General features: G+C 46.1%; 2 long non-coding RNA genes across 2 annotated transcripts in view; one reads left to right on the plus strand and one right to left on the minus strand.

The window, feature by feature from the left end:
- The window catches only part of LOC146812676 (uncharacterized), a 415,934-nt gene that overhangs the window by 220,973 nt on the left and 175,120 nt on the right, over positions 1 to 19,841 (plus strand). The window lies entirely within an intron of this gene.
- LOC146812677 (uncharacterized) lies at positions 1,335 to 13,539 on the minus strand. Its single transcript, XR_014965974.1, has 2 exons — positions 13,374 to 13,539; positions 1,335 to 1,954 (listed from the first exon to the last, which is right to left on the minus strand). It is a non-coding gene; the product is annotated as an uncharacterized LOC146812677 (long non-coding RNA).

A 19,841-nucleotide genomic window follows, 5' to 3' on the forward strand; every position in this document is an offset into this window, starting at 1 on the left:
TCGATACACTTGCTTACCATTCAGATATGCCTCTAACTGAGGCATTGCTTGTTCTGTGGTACAGATACTTGAGACTGAACTACAACTTTCCCACCCTTTTCTATAGAGAATTATTGAGGAGAAAGATATAAAGAGACTTATGAATTTGGGAGGGGAAGACAAGAGGACTGGTTGGTAGGGGGGAAATGCTAGTGACCAACTGCAAGCTTTTAAAGGTATTCAGTGGTACGATATGAATTGGAGGTAAAATAGTTATGGACAATACTAATCATACACCAAAATAAAGAGGCTAATATTATCCATATTGGCGCTAGGTATGACTTAAGCCAATTCATTATTAATAGTAGGGATGCGAGATGAGATTATTTTTTCTAACTTTCTTTTTATTTTATAGTATGACTGCTGAAATTATTATAATATATATTCCCTTATTCTGATACACAAGGTTTGTGTGCCGATTGTACATATGACATAACTTAGTATCAGAAAACACCAATAATTGTGTATGTCGACTGCTTTCAGGGGCAGGTTGAGAGTTCACACACCTACAAATATTCCTTGCAAATAAAAGTTTATCTGGTAGGACTGTTTGACTCTTAAAACTCTGGATCTAGACGAGACTAACTCATTGCAGAGAAGTATGAGAGACTCCTGCCTTTTTTACTGTTCTCTGAAGGTAGTGTAATAACTAAGACCCATGGAGCCAGATGAATCTTTGTGGGTGTGCCCTGCAATTTGGAGGTTCACGACACGGTGCAGTAGGTCCCTGCTGACCACTCGTGGTGGGCTGAGCCAATTCCACTGTGATGGGCACGGTCACACAGGTCTGCTTGAGATAACTTAGTGCATAACCTATTCAAAAAGGTGATCAGCACCTGACCTGTTACTGGGCCTTTAGAGCTCAAATCCAGAAGAATGGAAACACCTGGAAGAGAAGGACTAGGATGCAAGGCACAGTAGCTCAGTAAAATAATTGTACCTATAGCTTGTTCTGTGAAACATTAAGTTTTACATTTTTGTATAAAATTATTTTTCCTAAGCAAAGTAAAGCAATGTGTTGGACGATCAGTTACTGTGCTGCAGGCCAGTTGAGTTCGGAGTTTTCACACCTTCACACTTCCTCCCTGAGAAGCCTGTGACTGTTTGCCGTTGTTACAACTGAAGTCAAGTGTTAAAGAGATTGTACTTAGCCCAGTTTGCAGAGCCATAGGCGACTGTACCCCTGTACACCAGAGGTAAATGACTGCAGGCCCAGTAGCCCTTGCTTGCCTTGTGGCCACCAAAACAGGGTCTGACACTGACACAAGAAACACAAAAAAGATGAAAACGAGAACTGTCAATCTGAAGAACATCTATTTATTGACAACCGATGTAGAATGTATTGGTATAGGTAGTTTAGGAAAAAACTTTATTGATTATACCAGCAACAAACATTGACAAAGTTTCAGGAAAAAAAAGTTTGTTCAGTAGTCTTTTCTAATATGCCATGATAAACGAGCGAGGAAGGGAAAGGAATGTGCTATTCTAATGGCACAGAGCCCTGCACCATGCTACTAGATGATTTTCCGGAAGCCTAAGGCCCTTGAATTTCACGAGTTTCCACAAGACTCCCACACCTTCCTAGACAGCAGCGTGGTCAATCCTCTGTATCTATAACTACTTCGTAATATATGCATGCATTCTACCCATCATCTAAATATGATGACTAGGCCTGTCCATATCCAGGTGAATCCAGTATCCCAAAGTAATTTGTTTTAAATGGTTCATAGGATATTGAAAAGGGAGGGGCGGAACACATTTCCACAGGTGTTTGCCTCTGAAAACAGACATTTGGACGTGGCTATCGTATGCATGCAGAAACTCTTTTGATGGTTGATGATTAAAGCCAAATGGTGGAACTGTGCTCGTACCAGTCACAAAACACAATGTCTTAATCTGGCTTCACATGCAAGCTCTAAAAGAAGAAGAAACAAATATTTGAGTCAAACGATTACTGCAACAATTGTGAATGTTTTTATTCCATCTGCTAAATGAAGACAGTAATGACTGTTCCATGAATAATGAAAACCCCTGATGATTTGCTATGTATCATTTCACAAAAAAACACATCAAACTTAGATTATCTGCTGTTAATAACAGTGAACACTTCTAGTCCTGGTGTGAAAGTATGTTACCATCGCCACAATACTGCTCGCCTTCCCACTGTTGAACATGGAGTAAGCATGACAGGTGTTGAGGAAAGCATGTCAGACGTTCGGGCATCATAGGTATACTCCAGAACCAGCCCAACAAGCAGAACGTGCTGTTGGGAGAGTGTTTAGGATAGAGTGTATATAAACTCCACCAGCTAGCACACCGGTCTACCTGGAGTATTGAAATATGCGTTATGGTAGAGAAACTGACCATAAAGTAGAGGTGTAATTGCAGAGAGCACGTGAGCAGAATGACAACATAGACAAAAGCAAATTACTTAACTAGAAATGCAGTGAGAATGGGGGAGTACCAACACGGCTACTCTGGACTGCATTCGCACAATCCACATGCGGTGGCCGTTTGCTTTTCACATTAGTGTGTTTGTTACTTTGGTCTGGGAAAAGAGGAGATTTGTGATGTTCCCAAGAAGTGTGGCAGCTGGGAAGGTTCCCGTTTGGCTGGGAAATCTTGATTGGCTGAGGATACTGCAACTCACTCTCTTACGCTCCTCCTTTTTCTTCCCTAGGGCCTCACTAGAGGTGAGGAGGTGCTGTGATGGGCACATATAACAGAAGATTCTGAGCGTCCTCACCTGAGCCAACTGAAATAGATTTTCAAAAGCTCAGGTTGGCTGCTGACAATGGCATCAGCGAAGCAGCCAAGTTTTCCATCTGCCTGTATTTCAACATGCTAGACATTTCATTTCATCTCCGTTTGTGTGTCACTTATCGCCCATAAGTAACACTTTATAGGGAGGAGTTTGCATCAGTTATGCCCAAGTAATAAAATACATTACTATGTTTTGTGCAATCTAATGGTCTTAAAGCATGCAGTGATTTGAAAGATCTTAAGAAAGCTGTCATACATGCGAAGTTAAAACCATATATAGGTGGGACGTTTCCATGTTCCGCATGCGGATTATTCACTCTGACTGGCTCTGGCTTAGTGGCTGCCAAGCAGCACAAATGACAGGACTCAGTGCTATGGAGAAGATTACAATTGCCATGCAAATGATGCAGTAAAACTGAAATTAGGTAATATATTGTGACTTTGTATTGTGCAGGAGACGTTAGTGTTTGCTTTGCCACACATTAGAGACTATAGTATTGTTACCACTTTACCACTGTCACACAATTTCAAGGAATTGAGCTTTGCTTTTGGAAAAATTCAAGTTGCTTGCATCTTAGGCCTGGTGAGAAAAGGGATTTTTTCCTTTTCTTTTTTGATTAAAAAAAAATCTACTTGACTATGGTCCGATTTCAAATCAAGTTGGATTGTGTACCACTTACACTCCGTTTCCATGATTTCATACATTGAACTTTCTTGCATACTAAGTCAACTAAGTATTTGGCCTCAGTCTGGCTCAACATACCAAAGAATTCCCCACATTTAACTAATAACGTTGTCACCAATTTAGTTTCTATTTTTATTTCACATGTTTTACTTAATCTTGCATTCCCTAATGGGGAGTTAGCTATATCCAAGATCAATCAATCAATCAGGGGTTTGTAAAGCGCTAGCTACTTACCGCAAGCGGGTATTAGGGTGCTGAAGGAAGGGGGGGGGGGGGTCCGCAGTTCATGGAGGTTCATTGAGTTCCATCAAAGAGCTAGGTCTTGAGAACCTTTAGGTACTTGGGAAGCATTGCCGTCTGTCAGAGGTGTAGAGGGAGGGAGTTCCAAGCCTTGGGCACGAGGAGGGAGAAGGAGCGCCCTCCTGTTCTGCTTTTCTTGATCCTAGGTACTGCTGCGAGGGAGTGCTGCGCCGAGCGGAGAGAGCGCCGGGGAGCATGGAACACAAGGCGGTGGTTCAGGTTGGCGGGTCCGGATTTGTGGTGGGCCTTGTGTGCGTGAGTGAGAAGCTTGAAGGGTCGGTAGGTGCTGGCTGATGTGGCAATGGCACGGTAGGTTGAGGACTAGTCTGGCTGTGGCGTTCTAGAGTTTGTGGGTGAGGCTTTTGCTGACCCTGGAGTAGAGTGCGTTGCCGTAGTCAAGTCTGCTACTGATGAGAGCTTGTGTGACGTTTTTCCTGTTTTCGGGGGGGGGTCCACTTGAAGGTCTTGCGGAGGAGGCGGAGGGTGTGGTAGCAGGAGGAGGTGATGGCTTTGACCTGGCGGTCCATTTTGAGTTTGGAGTCCAGAATTATTCTGAGGTTGCGTGTGTGGTCTGTGGAGGGTCCCCGAGGGCAGGGGTCCACCAGGTGTCGTTCCAGGCATCGGGGTGTGCGCGCATGTAGAGTATCTCTGTTTTGTACGTGTTGAGTTGGCGGCAGCTGTTCTTCATCCATCTGGTGACGGCTTCCATTCCATCTTGAAAGTTGTGTTTGAGGAGGGTGGGTTTGTTGAATAGGGAGAGGATGAGCTGGGTGGTATCTGCGTACGATGTGATGTTGAGTCCATGTGCTCTGACGACGGATGCGAGCGAGCCACATAGATGTTTTTCCCCGTAGCATTACACTTATACAGTGGATAATTCGAATTGAGTACCCTCCGGATTTTTATTACTGGTCATGGTTTAGAGCTCAGAAGTGCAAGTTTCTCACAGTGCCTGCCAGGGAGTCAAAACGGTGTTAAAGTACATGGTCATTTAAACCTATGTAGAGCGCACAGAGCAATGGGCATGTATTTCAGTTCCAATTGTGTTTCTGTGCAACTGTGTGAAGTGGGTATACAGTTGTCAAAATATTGACAAGATGAAAGTAAAGGAAAATGCAGTGTTACAGGTGAGTAGGTGTGTTGTGTTGGGAATGAAGTGAAGGAGATGCAAGTGCATTTCAGGAAACAATGAAAAGAGGATGCTGAAGAGGAAAGAGGAGGTGTGTGATATGCAGATGGAAAAAGATATGTTGTAATTGTACCTAGATAGCGCTTACTACCCCTGCCAAGACAAAGTGCTTTTCAGCGAGTAGCACGCTGCTCCGGAACCCAAAGATGATTAGTGGTGGGTTAGTGTAGGAAAATATGTGTTAATTTGAGTGGTGGACATGTCAGTCTGTTAGTTGGATTGAATAGGATAATGGAGAGATAGAAGAGGGGTGAGTCTAGAAAGTGTTATTTAGGATGTCATAGTTGTAAAAGGAGCCTTGGGAGTAGCACCGTAGCATTGCATAGTGCAGCGGTCATTTTTTGCTTGCTCGCGGTCCTCAACGTCAAGTTGGCGACCGCGAGCAAGCAAAATGACATCCCGGCGAGACTTTATCCTCGTTCGCGATCAGCAACATCAAGTTGGCGATCGCGAGCGTGGAAAATAAACCTCCCGGCGAGATTCTCAACACGGGGAGGTCAGGGTTCTCATTGCGAGTGGTCGCGTATGCTTAAGACCGCTCACGATGAGTAACTACCAGTCCGCGTTGAGAAAGCTGCCGCTCGAGTAAAAATCTACTCAAGCGGCAGAAAACTACAGCTCGCACTGTGCAAGATGGTGTTTTCAATGATTGCACATTGCCGGATGCTTGTCCGCACTGTGCAATCATTGAAAACGGCATCTTGCACAGTGCAAACAGGGTATTACACAGTTCGTGAAGTGCTACGCGTAGCTCGCATAGTGCGAAGTGCACTTTGCGTAGCTACGCGTAGCGCTACTTCGCGAACTACACCCAGGGTTATTTAAAATCTGCCTTCGACCTGATACCGAGGGACAAATTATGGGATATTTTAACAGACATGGGAATACCAGAATACCTGTGCCAGCAGCTAAAACGTCTACATGAGGGTAATTTTGCCTGAATTAGATATGGCAAAATCGGCGAACTCACTGCCCCTTTGCCCGTAGAGAGAGGGGTTCGCCAGGGTTGCGTGCTCGCACCAACACTCTTCTCCCTTTTTATGAATGGCCTAATAGACTCATTGATTGCAGGGAAGAACATCGATGCCCCTAGGCTGGTGCAGCGCAAAGTCCCAGCCCTGATGTTTGCAGATAATACGCTCCTCCTCGCAAGATCCCCATGGGAATCCAGAGGACCCTCGACAACTTCAGTGCCTTCTGCAAGCACCGGGGACTGGAGATTAACCTGCAAAAACAAAGCATATGGCCTTTAATGTAGGCAATTCCACCCGCCCCAATCCTTGCTTGGTTGGTAGACCCCTGGAGAGGGTAACCATCTTTGAGTATTTAGGACTGAAGCTGGCAGAAAGAATGGATTGGGGTGCCCAAATTAACAAAGCAGGGCTGAGATTAACCCAAACAATGGCGGGCATTTTAAAACTATATAGGAGCTGCACTGAAAAATTGGTCTCCCCAGTAGTGGAAATCTATAAAGTCCAGGCTAGGAGCGCTGCTCTTTATGGAGCAGAACTTTGGGGACACTGTGCATCGGGCTCGCTAGTCCGTACAGAGAATTATTCAGAAACCTCATGGGCCTTCCTAGTAGTACCCCCCTAACACCACTCTGCCTGGATCTTGGGGTTAGACCCATGGCAGATGAGGTTGCTCTCAGACCTCTTCTCTATTGGTGCCGTCTTTGGAGCACCCCAGAACTAGCAGCATATAGGGACGAATTGACTGATGTTATGGGCCTGCGAGGTTCAGGGCAGATTCCATGGCTGGTTTACATTAAAAGTATTTGGGTAGGGGTAATCTATGGAGAAATGCAGGAGAAACCTCCCAAACAACCTCTAGAAGGACCCTGGTAGAGAGCTATAGAGCAGAAACCAAAGGAAATGATGGACGGAGTGTTGAACATTGCAAGCACTCACCCCCAGTCAACTGATCTGGGTTTAATCCATCACCGTTCTTTAGCCAACTCTGCCACCCCAGTTCAGACATGGCCATATGCAAATCAGTCTGACCCTGTGCCTCATGGGAACAGTCCAGCCCGAACTGCCAAGCCATGTCTTCCCTGGACCGGAAACAAGCTTCCTAGGACCGGTTTCTGGCATTTCAGCCGTCTTTTCCTTTGGTTTTTGCTTTGTTCGCCATAAGTTGGCAGGGTATGCTCAGACGTGAGTCCCTTGCTCACTTTGCCACTGGATTCAAGCAAGGCTGGCTGAAGACGGCTGAAATGCCAGAAACCGGTCCTAGGAAGCTTGTTTCCGGTCCAGGGAAGACATGGCTTGGCAGTTCGGGCTGGACTGTTCCCATGAGGCACAGGGTCAGACTGATTTGCATATGGCCATGTCTGAACTGGGGTGGCAGAGTGGGCTAAAGAACGGTGATGGATTAAACCCAGATCATTTGACTGGAGGTGAGTGCTTGCAATGTTCAACACTCCGTCCATCATTTCCTTTGGTTTTTGCTTTGTTCGCCATAAGTTGGCAGGGTATGCTCAGACGTGAGTCCCTTGCTCACTTTGCCACTGGATTCAAGCAAGCCTGGCTGAAGACGGCTGAAATGCCAGAAACCGGTCCTAGGAAGCTTGTTTCCGGTCCAGGGAAGACATGGCTTGGCAGTTCGGGCTGGACTGTTCCCATGAGGCACAGGGTCAGACTGATTTGCTTATGGCCATGTCTGAACCGGGGTGGCAGAGTGGGCTAAAGAACGGTGATGGATTAAACCCAGATCATTTGACTGGGGGTGAGTGCTTGCAATGTTCAACACTCCGTCCATCATTTCCTTTGGTTTTTGCAGAGAGCTATAGAGAACATAAGCTCAGGGAGCTCAAAAGGAGGTCCACCATTGGCCGCCTGACGGTGGAATTCCTGACAGTAAAAAACAGATACAGCTTAGAACTGGTGCTGGACGATATCCAGCCACTCCTCGCCAAAAAACTTTACGTACAATTTAGACATGGAGTACTCCCGTTGCGCTCTTTTACTAATAAACGGGAGGGCGCCACTAATGGGGGGTGTCCGGCATGTAACATCACTGAGGAAACGGAACTCCGCGTGCTATTTTTCTGTAAGGGTTACAGGAGGGCTAGGTCGTGCTGGTTACTCCAACTTTGTAGGAACATGGGGTCTAGACACTGTAGCGAAGTATACAGGCTACTGAAATCTGACACACAAATGCATATTGTCTTCTCCATTTCACGGTTCCTATTCACCATGTTGTGCACCCGTAGGGCCATCCTAAAAAAGATGGCCCATTAGAATGGCATTGTAGAAATTCTCTGATTGATCTCCACAATGTACCTCCCTGGACACAATTTGGGCTAATGAGCGAGTGGCTACAAAATAAATTGGATACTGATTCTTTTTATGTCAAATTTTAACCGTGAAAATTTTATGAACCTAATGTATTATATTGGGTGATTTTAATGATGCTTTTATGGCCTTGTGTGCCGAAATAAAGTTTTTATGAAGTGAAGTATCTGTTTTCTTCGTCTAAAGTAGGAGTAAAGTAATACATCTATAGAGATACATAACTACATAGAAAGGATATACATTTTTTTACTGTAGGAATTAAGTAATTAACATATAGACACATATACTAAATAGAAGGGGTATACAGTAACGTAATTTCCACTCTTATCAAAGCCAACCAAGTTTGAAAATATAAGCAGACTGTCACCAAGCTTACAGTTTGTAGACTTTTTCTATTTGCGATGGCAAAAATGCACTGAATTGTGTTTGTAAGTTTACCTTTTGTGACAAACTGTTGCAAAAAGTCACATTCTTTACACAAATGTGTGGAAAGGATGCCTCTTAACTATAATGTGAAGTTGCAAAGTTTTAGATAGTCCTATCTACCATGACTTGCCTATTTTTGATAATACCTACATCATAATCTTTCTGCATGTTGTTTCATTCAGATACAATGATATGCTGAAGGCAGGTCTGATAGCTCAATGCATTCGCTCCAGGAATTTGTGTTTGACTTCATGGTCACAGGTTTAAACTCCGCTGGACTGACTGCCATTCAGTTGCGTGATCATGTCCGCAATGTGTTGACCTGGATTTGTTTCTCTTTCGATTGCTTTGTTGGCCTGTTGCATTGTAATCTGTTTTTATAGAAGAATAAAGTACCCCAAGTACCAGTTCCTACATTTCATGGCATTGCTTAGTCCCCACACAACCACCAGTACCCCCTTTCTGCAGCTCAACTGTGCATTTTTCTTGCAATTACTGCCAGTGCCAGCTTCCTGCTCTGCCCATGTACTGCCAACAAATACCAGTTTGTCACACACTGTTTACCCGTTCCAGCTTCTCACAAGGTTAACCAGTGCCAGCTTCCTCAATAACCATCAATGCCAGTTTCTTACACTGCCTACTAATGTCATTTTCACATACTGACCTTTAAGTGCTGAATCCTCAAACTGCCCACTGGTGCTTACATCTTACAATGTTAAACAGTGTCAACTTTCCACACTGCCCATCAGTGTTAGCAACCTCCTACTGAATTCCAGTACCAGCTACTTACACTGGTTGCTAGGGTCTTCTGCTCATAGTGGCTATAAGCGCTGGGTGCTTGTACTGCCCACCGGTGCCAGCATCTAACACTCCTACTGCCCACTGCTCATGCTGATCCCACTGATAATTTGCTTCTGTGCTCCACATACAAATGTGCGAGGAACGGTCGAATCTATGTGAAATAAAGGCAAAATTGGTCATAGACACCTGCGTGAAATCAGCACAGGTGGAAAGAGTTGCTTGGGGTACGCTTCCCGTTTTAATCTTGGACAGATCCTTAGATTGGGGCCAGACGTGACTTTCACAGAGATGCGATCAGGGAGAGCGAAAGCATCGATTTCACTAAAGTTTATGAAGTGCAGCTTTTCAACCAGCAGTTAACATAGAAACACCTCTGGACGGCGGGGTATGGGATAGGTGGTGAAGCAAGTTGTAGCCGTGATGGAACAACTGGTTCTCGTTTCTGCTGTTCACCACCCCCTTCACAACTCCTCAGTGGACAGAACAAAGAACTGCAGTCTATGAATATGGCCTGCCTGCTCCTGTTGTGCTACCTGCCACACACATACAAACATTAAGCTTAGCACAGCTAGAGGTGGAAGAAAGAGGGGGTGCATGAGGAGAGGGTGGCTGCAAGAGTCTGTCATGCCGCTGACCTAGGGAGGGAGGGAGATGCAAGGCAGTGTAGAGTCACTGGTAATCTCAGGTTTGGACTAGGTAAGCACGAGGGCAGCACAACTGAATTCACCAGCAATGGAAACCGTATTACCTTGTCAGAGCCAAACCCATAATGTGCAAATCACACCAAAGATTAAGGATGTTTAACTCACTGAGACATCATTCCGGCATCTGAGACCACGCAGGTGTGAGGCAACTGGTTACTGTAGCCGGAAGGAAGACAAAGTAGAGCATAATGTCCAGTACGACAGGTAACACTTGCAGGTCTGCGGTCACACCCGAGTACTGTGTGCTGTTCTGCTGGCCATATCCAAGTTCAGAGTACTTGTCTAGTTCTGCAGGCTGTTGCAGTAGTATTGCGGCCTAAAGGCCACGCCGGAGCAGAGTCTGACTGGCCTATAGGTAAATCTTGCAGTGTTTAAAGAGCTGCTCCGAGAGGCCGGTCTGTGGGCCTGTTTTGCAGTCTTGTGGGCCAGGTTTAATGTTAACTCTCCTAATATCACAAATATTGCCTCCAGCAAGGACAAATGCATGCAGACCCCCATACTTTGCAAAACATTTATACAATGTTTTTTATATGTTCAAAACGACCTAATTTGAAAATCTGGGTTACATTTTTAACTACCTGCTAAAGGGGCCACTTTTATTTTGGTGCCCGAGCCTCTTTTCTCTCCAAGTCGAACACTTTGCCTAAGATTTGAGTACTGTGTCCAGTTCAGCAAGATGCACATTGTATTTAGCGCTGCAGGCCACTCCGGAGAATACTTAGGGCCAGTCTGGAGTATTGCATCCAGTCCTGAGGGCCAAAGCTGTGCCCAGTTGCTTGAGCATGTGTCTCCTCCCAAGTATTATGTCTAGTTCTGCAACTCGCACCCAAGTATAACGTCCATTTCTGTTGGCCACACCGGAGTACTGAGCCAGATCTGTAGGCCACGCCCACATTATTGTGTACAGTTCTGCAGGGCACCTTGTGAGTATTGTATCCTGTTCTAACATTCTACAGAATGTTGCCTAACTGTAAATGAACATCTACAATATGGTGACGATCATTGTGTCCAGTACTGCAGGCAGCATTGGGAGTAGGGCAGGGCTTTAAGTGGGCTGAACACATTTGGGGGGTCTCTTATAGGGGCGTCACTGATGTAATTAAGGGAGTGGCTTAAAACACTTCAGCTAAAAATCTGCACTTAGTATAGTGTGCTGCCAGACTGGTATTTTAATGCTTCTGTCCATTCATCCAGATATACAACACAAGAAGCAACATTACACCAAAAACAAGCCAGGACTATTGGCTTTGTCAATGGTTGTAAATTGCATAAAATAAATGAACAACAATTATGACTTCGTTGTATATCATTTTGAAAATGTTTCAGTTCTTGTGCTCAAGGTTGTGGCGTAAGGCTGGAGCCGTCGACTTTCAAGCTGAGAAAGTAGTTTTGAGCTTGCGGTTGGCTCAACATCCTGTGATTCAACAAATTAATGTTTTTATGTAATGTAGCTGGTGCTCATGTAAAGCGTTGCATGTTTGTGCAGTATAAAACTAAAACACGAGATTCTTTGAAGTTACATCAAAGGCAGTGACGGATGGTACTATTAGAAAGTTTTTTATCACCCCAAGTGTAAAAATGGCCAGATAGGGACCTGTCTAGTTACCTGCTTTTAACAACTGCAGCTGCTGAGCACCGATAGGACCCAGCCACTTAAAGCCCTGGAGTAGGGAGTCCTGCAGTAATATCCTGAAGTATGGCATACATCTAGCATATGGCGGACAGTTATGGGCGACACATTAAAGCACTGTGTGCAGTTCTGCAGACCCTATTGGGAGTATGGTGTCCTGCTCTAACATTCTATAGAGTATGGCTCCCAATTGCAAGTAAACATCTTGATTAGAATATTGGGCCAGTCATGGGTTCCACATCTGGAAATCTGTACATTGTTCCGCAGAGCAGTATTTTGTCATTTTTTAACATTCTGGAGTATGGTGTCCTAACTTTAAGTGCTCATCTGGCATATGACGGTAAGTCGCGGCTGCCAGATTTAGATCATTGTGTCCTGCAGGCTGCATCAGGAGTATGATGGCCTGTTCTAATTCTGAAGCACGGAGACCAGCTTTAATTACACATTTGAAATATGGTGGCCATTTGTAGGGAGCAGAGACAGTATTTCGTGCACTTATGGAACAATATTTGGACTTGTGTGGTCATGCCTTGAACTCACATCTGGAGCACTTTGCTCCGTTCTGCGGACCGCGTCTTTGGGAGCAGCCAAGCAGATTAGACTCAGTCTGGAACAGGGCTGTTGAGACGGGCATTTTGTTTAAGCAGCACACCAGGGAAACAATGAGGTTGGGACATGATAAAAGAGGGACATTTATATGTCTTGAGGGCATGCATGCATTCAGATGCCAGCATGTTCCAGGATCCTTTGGCGCACGTGGCTAACACATACACCTTGCCGACATGCACGTGAGGGGTATTCAGAGCAGAAAATAAAAACACAAAACAGGCTGGTACAAATATATTAAATGCAGGTACGTCCGTTCCCGTTCCGCTGAAAACAGTGCTAGAAAAAAATAAAACTGAATAGAGAGAGGTGGACAAACATAATTCGCCAGGGATGTAAGCATCAAAGAAAAGTTCACGTCAACCCGGTAGCAGCACAGGGGGTTAGATTAATTAAAGGCTGTCCAACTCTCACCTTCCGCCTGGGCTGAAAGGATTTCATTTATTTCTACATTGACAGTAGAAGCATAACTGACAGTGGAAGGAAACGGTATGCAAAAATTTCTTCATTCTTAGGTTAAACGGGAAACTAAATTCCCGGGCAGTGTGGAGCGGCCCTTCAGTTCCCCTCCCCTGCTGCGGGCACATAGGAATCATGCGGCCTACCCTGCAGCCTCTTCCCCGTCCTTTCCCAGCCTCCCCTACCCGCATCCTGTCTGGCTTACCTCGCTGGTACTTCCGGAGCATGCCGCGCTCGGGGAGGGCGAGCCCTGCGGCATCACCAGTGCCATGGTGAGCTGAGCGCTGGCCATGGAATTACCTTTCAGAGGCTGGGGGCCAGACAGGGCCGCTTGGGGGCCTCCATCTGCAGAAGCTCACACCGGCGCGTGCTGCGGCTTCCTCACTCCCCTACCTGAGGGTTTGTGAGTTAATTCTCTACTTTCTGCCATCCCCCCCCTCCTGCTTGGAGGTTGCCCGCTGACCTAACAACTCACCTTCCACGATACTTTAGATGTGCGCCTTGGGACAGGACACAATACACAATGTTGTCAGAGGGAGGTGCGGGGCTTAGGAGTCAGGCTGGGTGCTCGGCTTGCTGACTTGAGTAGCTTCTCGGCACTGGCAGGCACCGAATCAGTGTCACTGTCCACCAAAAGCCTCTCAGGCACCTTAGCGAGGACACATGGCTGGAAGTGCTTCACCAGGAGAGTGCTGCCCGAGAAGGTATGGGCGGGGGCAAGCCAACATACACGGCCGTCATTGGTAGACTTTCAGCTCTATGAGATTGACGGCCTTGTGATCCAAACAGCACAGCAGGGAAGGGTGTGGCTGGACTCTGTGCTGCCTGTTTCTACACGTGTTTTTCAATGTGTTCCTGTCCACAATCCCTCCTCTTCCTGAGCAGCCCCGTTCAGTGTCCGAGTGAGCTCTGCAACTTGCATTGAACTCCACTGTGATTGGCTGTCAGTGTCATGTGCTTTTCAGTATGTGTTATACACATAATTCACCATATCCAATTCATTCACATCCTTATCCAGTGCATTCAATATTCTATACAACACAATGTGATTCATATCCGTTTTCAGTGGTGTCCCTATTCATATCGAGAACAGTGTTATTTGCCTCACTGTTAGTTATATCAACTTCAAAATGTGTCTTATTGAAACCATCCTATTGGCTAGTCGTTCAAATGTATGTGTTCGTAGAAACTTGCTTTTGTTTGGTTTATGACCTTTATTTGTCCCACATTTTACCTCTGGTTGCGCACTATTTTTTTTTTTTTGCAGAGTGCAGGATTTTGTAAAGAATATTCAATTTTGGTCTCTTTAGTTACATAACCCTGTGCGTCATGTATTGTACGCTAATACCACTATTTTGACTTACATATACATAGTCTAGCATAGTGCGCACTTTTTGTAGATAAAATCCTTTTTATCCATGTTATTTAAAAGAACTTTCACGCGGTAATTCAAAGCCTATTAGCCGATGACAAGCATTATTTGTTATTTGTGAACGGGACCACTGTTGCAGACTCCATTTTTGTTCTCGCAATGTTCCTTTATTTTTGGATTTGTAAATGTATGCAATACCCTTATTCCAGATGCAACATTTTACTTAGTTTAATTAGGTGAATTTATATTTTTTATATTTTTTGCTTTCTGGTTGTGCCTCTTTTATTTATGTGCAGGCTTGACACATTTTTTGCGGATGTTCCTTTAGGATGTGTAGTGATGTCACTGGGTTACTGTATGTGTTCACAAATGCTTTACACACTGCCTCTGAGATAAGCCTGTCTGCTCGTGCCTATCTACTAAGGGGGGGAGCAGGGGTTATTTTAGGAGTGTACCCTCTTACCCTGACTAGACACAAGGGTCTCTATTTGGTCAAAGGTACCTACCTCTGCCAACTAGAGACTCCCAAATCTAACACTGCCCATATGGTTCATTCAGCTTTCATCAGGGCTTCTCTACCTTCCTGACTACGGGTAAGTATTCAGGGTATACCAATAACATTTTTAACTGAATCCCTGCAACTGTCCAGAAAAAGGTCATCTACAAACTCTCACTTGGTTGACTGAGCATTAGGGTTAGGAAGGGAGGAAAAGAAAGAGCTGCAGTCTTCCAAGTTCCCAGGAGCAGGTTGTCATGAGAAGCATGCGGCATGGCCTAGAGTGGCGCTCCCCCATCCCTCAACCCTCGGATCAGGCTGGGGAGCTTCTGTCTCAATATCAGTAGTCCTGGGACAAACAAGGATGGAGGACATCAGGTGCAATTCTAAAGTGTCTGCCTCAATCAGAAGTTTCACAGTATTTAGTGTACAGAAAGTATTTTAAACTTGTTAGCTCGTAGGGCAAATATTGGTTAGCTCAGTCTACGTTGCTTGAACCCTCCTCTGGGACAGGAGGCTCATGCGGTGACACAAACAGTCTTTTAGTTTTTGATGCATTTCTGCACAAAAGGTGCAGTGCTTTGAGAAGCAAGGAAAAGGTAGGGCCTGTTGCAATGCATGATCTTAAGTAGCACTGGATACAGCATTGCACAGTGTATTCCAGCTTGGCACAGTTTTCAGTTAATGTCAAACACCCACACCGGGCCACTTGGACTGTTAGCGTGAAATCCAGAAAGATGGAAAGAGTGATGTTCTCGTGTGTCAGAACGTCACTGCCTACTTTTCTCAGGACAGGCGGCGATTATTCTAGAGATAATTGAGCCCCATGTGAGTGGCTAGGACCCAGGGATCTGTAAGCCCTTTCCACAGCGAACAATGCGAAAAGCTGTCAGCTCCACAAAGGTATTTGAGAAGCCATATTGCCTGTGTTTGTTGCCTCAGGCATAACTATGACTCATAGGTTGTTGCATTATGATCTGGCTCCAAGTGCTCGCTCTTCACATTTATGACATTTAGTACTTAAATGATGTTTACTATTTATTTCATTGTAGTCAGCTGTGTTGCGCTACTTTCAGCTATAGCAATCCATTTTTCTTGCTTGCTGAGAGCAGTGGTTAGCGTGTCCACTCTGGAGTAAAGCATTTCAATCGTGTTATCTATAGATGTCAAGCTTTACTGGATATGTACTAGGTGCAAATTCATTTTGTCGTCATCCGTTTCCATGATGGGTCCCTGAGAGGATAATGCTTGTTCCGATGAGTGAGCTATGTCTGTCCTCTTGGTTTCAAAGTCCAATTTAGCTTGCATGGTGTCATCCTTCCCCCATCATGCATACAAGGGTATAGGCAATTGGGCACTGCATGAAGCTCCCAGATGCACAGTAGAGCTAGGATATATGATCATTGGTGGATGCTGTGGCTGCTGGGGGAGCTCAGCTGTGAATAGAGGGCACACGCCCTACAGTACATATGCTGCAGATCTCAACATTCTCAATGCAGTCCACTTCTCTCCAGATCACCCCAACGTCGCTAGGGCGAGGGACTGGACACCCGACAGAATTTTACACAATGAAGGCATTGAAGTCTATGTCCACTTTTGCTCCTGGCACTGGAAATACAGCAGGCTACCCTCAAGGTTAGTCCCAGTAATGATGCACAGCAGCCAATCAATTTGCTGTAGGGTTTCAAGGGGGCCAAATGCAATGCAAGAGCCCATCCCAGGCCAAGCAATTGCAGTGGGGCCAAGCTGTGCTGTGTAGCACCTGTACATACCACAGGGGTACTTTAAAAGGATATATGGGCCTCAGTGGTGGGCATCAGTAACATGCCGAGATGAGGGCGGTCCTGTCCTGACCCAAGGCACCCCAAGGCCAAGCAGGCCCGTCTCGAACTCACAGGGCGCTCACTTGTCCCCATGGACCGGCTTCTATATACTCCTCAGTGCCTGCTGTCCGGACCACTGTCTGCCATAACTACAGAGGTGGCAAAGTGAGGCCACTGTAGGAGAGTAGGATCTGCTTACTATGGTTACCCCCACTTTTTTGCTGGTGTTTCACTGTTTTTCGAATTTAGTCTGTCTGGGGCCCTGCTATACAGGACCCCAGCCTAGCTGCTTCCTCTCTAAATTGATTTCATGTACTATAGGTACACTCCAGTTTGGTTACTTGGGTTCCCTTGTGAGTCGCTAGTATATGGTACACTAGGTACTAAGGGCATAGGTACCCCAAAGGCCTACCAGGGGCTGCAGTACGTATTATGCCACCCCTGAGAAGCCTTCCAAAATGACACCACAGGACTGCTACTGCAGCCTGGGTAAGGTGGTGCATGCACCCCTTACTAAGATATAGGTTACCTATATCTACCTTTAATCACTGCAAATATAAACCTATCAGTCACTTCTATGGCAGGCCTCATCAATCCTGAAGGCAGAGTGATTGGTGTTGTGTGAGAGGGTGCCCATGCATGAGCTTGTTCCCCATTGCAGCTTTTGGAGCCTATTCTCTGAGGCTGTTCAGTGATGCAGCCAGACCATATACTCTTAAGTGCATTATAACCTCGCGGTTAATGCTAACTTTGGAATGGCTGCATGGAAACATGTAGTGTTTGGTGTCAAACACTTTGGAATCCTACCCCACCCCCGCCAGTCCTGACAGCGGGGGTAGAATTCCACCCTTCTAGGGGGAGAGACATGTACACACTGGTCTCACCGGTAATTGTTTAAAAGAGCCCTGGCATCACAAAATGGATGTTGCAGCCACAGACACGAGTCTGGCCTCCTGCTGCTGACCGAACCTCCGGCAGGGGAGGCCTGGACAATAGGTTTCCTGTCACAGGGAGGTGTAACCACCTCCCGGACAGGCTTTAGTGTATTGGGGCTGGGTGGGTGCACTCTGAGAGTGCTTGAAGCCAGCACTGGGGGCACATTTGGTGTCCCTGTGCATAGGCCAGTTCAAACCGGTTGCAGGGGCTACCAACCCCTGCTCTGGCTCAAAACTGGACAAAGGAAATGGGTGTAGCCACACCTCTTTCTAGACCCTCCCATAGGTGGGTCCCCAGAGTATGTCCAACCCCTTTCTTTAGTATAAGTAAGGAACCCCTGTCAACAGGACTTTAGATTACACCTGGACGAAACTCTGAAACTGAATTCTGGAACTTCGATGCTCGACTAGAGGATGGAAGAATCTCCCTTGGGGTCAAGGAGTGACTCCCCTGCTTGGCAGGCACCAATGAAGCATCTTGCTGGTCTGCATTTCTGAAGCTCCTGCCGGACTCCGAACTATTTGCAACACAGGAAGAGGATTTCCAGACTTCTCAGAGGCCAACACCGAGTTCCCAGCAAAGCTGAGACCCGCAGCTCTTGTGAGTGACGTGGAACCGGAACTACTGGACACCGTGCACATTTGCAAGTGCATTAACTTCTCGACGTTTCTTGAAGTTGTGCTTTAGGTTACTTGTAGCTTAAGCCTCAAGCATTATCTGCACTAAAGACTGTGGGCCTACACTCCACGAGTGCTCCGTGAGCACGCTTCTTGCATTTCCGCTCAAGGCTCCTTCGCGATCCCTGGTCCGTTGACTGGTGGGTCCCTATGAAGGCAACTCTGATTTTCCTTGGACTTCCCTGGTTGCTCCAGACGTGCCCTAACTCCCCACTGAGTGGTGAGTCCCTCGAACCTTGCTGGTCCACACCAAAGCATTTCTTTGATTCCTGTGTGGGTTGCTGTTGCCAAGGCTTGTTGGGTCTAATCCGGACACCGACACTGCAGTACTCGACATCCTTTGTGTGACAGCTCGATTCCAGATCCTGGTCATTGTTGACACCTCCTGGTCCTCGTGGCTGAAGAGTCAAGCTTCACCTCTTTCACCTGAAAGCACCCGACATCGGTGGGCATTCGACTATCGCGCCCCTGGTCACTGGCAAGTGACCCAGACTCTGTCCCCTCTGCTTTCAAGTTCTTCTCATCTTCGATCCAGGCTTGGATCACAGCAGACACTTTCCACTTGGACGGCAGCAGCGCTTTGAAGCAGATCGCCATTGAAAACTACGACGATTCCCGACACCAAAAGACGCCTATGCACCCGGCTTCCCTGGGTGAGGTAACTCGAGAACTCCGGTGCTCCCGTGGGTGTTGGCCCTAGAACCCCTTAAGTCTAAAGGGGTTTGCTCCTAGTCCTCTCCTAAGTGTCCTTTATCTTTAATTTCCAACCGCGACTTTCCCCATAGAAGCTAATGGTGATTCGTGGCTGTGTTCTCACACTGCACGCATCCTCCGTGGGTCCCCTGTGTCACTACTTTGGGTGGTTCCTTGTGGCCCCAGCGATTCTACAGGCTCTAGGCCTTTTGTCTAGTCAAGTCGTGGTTCTTATACCACTTTCTTAATATATGGTTTGGTACGCCCCTAGGGCTCAGCGTATATTGTGCTAATTTACTGTGTGCTATTAAGTTTACCGTATGTACTTTTGCCTCTAGCCTCATAAAGAGACTAGTGGGATGAGTTTAGAATAAATACATATATTTTATATATATACCTGGTGTGGTTCTCCTTTCATTTGGTTATTCACGAGATTATAGACTGGTAAAACAAGCTGCTTTACATTCCTCCAAGACTACCACTAGGATAGCTTTCTATAAAGGTTGTCTTTAACCTACCATCAATAAGGGTCGTTTGGACTGGTGCAAGGTGCCCACTAGAATAGTAGACAGCATATGCCAGGCCAACTTCTCACAGCCACCCAGCCTTTTTACACTGAACCCCATGGAGAGGATGGGCCAGGGCAGGCCTCACCAACTGACATTGCAGTCACCGCACCGCCGTCACCAGCGCTCCTCATTCAGGTTAGGGCGCTGATTTCAGAGCGTTTCAGGGTCCACCATCGTGGACCTAGTTAGGCTGGATGTCTATTCTATTATTTCTTACCCTTCAACCTAATGTTCTCATTCATCATCTTTTAATCCTCGTCTTTTACTCCTCATTTCCCATGTCTCACTCCAGAAACTTCAGCTGTTATTCCTAATGCCTTACTAACCAGTCCTTGTCCCTCACTCCTCCTTCCTCCCTTATCATCCATCACCCCAAT

This window comes from Triturus cristatus, chromosome 7 (assembly GCF_964204655.1).
Source record: "Triturus cristatus chromosome 7, aTriCri1.1, whole genome shotgun sequence".
In the NCBI taxonomy this organism is placed as follows: Eukaryota; Metazoa; Chordata; class Amphibia; order Caudata; family Salamandridae; genus Triturus; species Triturus cristatus.